The sequence below is a fragment of the Colobus angolensis genome, unplaced genomic scaffold (assembly GCF_000951035.1).
Source record: "Colobus angolensis palliatus isolate OR3802 unplaced genomic scaffold, Cang.pa_1.0 Scaffold37, whole genome shotgun sequence".
In the NCBI taxonomy this organism is placed as follows: domain Eukaryota; kingdom Metazoa; phylum Chordata; class Mammalia; order Primates; family Cercopithecidae; genus Colobus; species Colobus angolensis.
In genome coordinates, this window is record NW_012117043.1 from 5,157,894 (window position 1) to 5,159,387 (window position 1,494).

Here is a 1,494-nt window from a genome sequence, read left to right on the forward strand (position 1 = left end):
ACCCTACAGAGCTGCTAGAAGGATCAAATAAAATGATGTAGAAGTGGTTTTTTTTGTTGTTGTTGTTGTTTTTGAGATGGAGTCTCGCTCTGTCACCCAGGCTGGAGTTCAGTGGCATGATCTCAGCTTACTGCAACCTCTGCCTCCCAGGTTCAAGAGATTCTCCTGCCTCAGCCTCCCAAGCAGCTGGGTCTACAGGCATGTGCCACCACGCCCAGTTAATTTTTGTAGTTTTAGTAGAGTAGGGGTTTCACTATATTGACCAGGCTGGTGTTGAACTCCTGATCTCAGGTGATCCACCCGCCTCGGCCTCCCAAAGTGCTGGGATTACAGGTATGAGCCACTGTGCCCGGCCAAAGTGTGTCATAAATAATAATGAACTATATAAATATGTTTTAAGTTGCATATCACAAAAATTGAAGCTAAAAATACAATTTATTTTTTCTAAGAAAAAATACTTCTGAGCTGATTTGCCAAACCAACCACAAGATGAAAACTGGATGCAATCATTGGTTTGCCAGAAAGTTGAGACTTTAACCAATTTACTGGTGTAGCATTAGGTGGCAAGCCTATATAAAGTGTGGGACATAGGTGTACTATCATATCCTCAGTTAAAACCAAGTAACAAAAAATGCTAAGGGGCCTGTGCATGGTGGCTCAAGCCTGTAATCCCAGCACTTTGGGAGGCCAACGTGGGCGGATCATGTGAGATCAGGAGTTCGAGAACAGCCTGGCCAACATGGTGAAACCCTGTCTCTACTAAAAATACAAAAATTAGCCAGGCGTGGTGGCGTGTGCCTGTAGTTCCAGCTACTCAGGAGGCTGAGGCAGGAGAATCACCTGAACCCAGGAGACGGAGGTTTCAGTGAGCCAAGATGGTGCCACTGCACTCGGGCCAGGTGACATAGCAAAAAGAGCAAAACTCCATCTCAAAAAAACAAAAAAAATAGCTGGGCATGGTTGTGCATGTCTGTAGTCCCAGGAACTCAGGAGGTTGCATGAGAATCGCGTGAACCCTGGAGGTGGAGGTTGCAGTGAGCTGAGATTGCACCACTGCACTCCAGCCTGGGCAACAGAGCAAGACTGTCTCAAAATAAATAAATAAATAAATAAAATACAGTACAGTGTTATGATACTTTATAAAAAGAGATGCTGGAGGCCAGGCCAAATGGCTCATATCTGTAATCCCTGCACTCTGGAAGGTTGAAGCAGGAAGATCACTTGAGCCCAAGAGTTTGAGACCAGCCCAGGCAATATCGTGAGACCCTGTCTCTACAAAATAAAAATAAATTAGCTGAGCGTGGTGGCACATGCCTGTACTTTCCAGTCTGAAGTGGCAAGATTATCACTTGAGACTGGGAGGTCAAGGCTGCAGTGAGCAGTGATCATGCCACTGCACTGCAGTCTGGGTGACAAAGACTCTGTCTCAAAAAAAAAAAAAAAAAGAGGCCGGGCGCGGTGGCTCAAGCCTGTAATCCCAGCACTTTGGGAGGC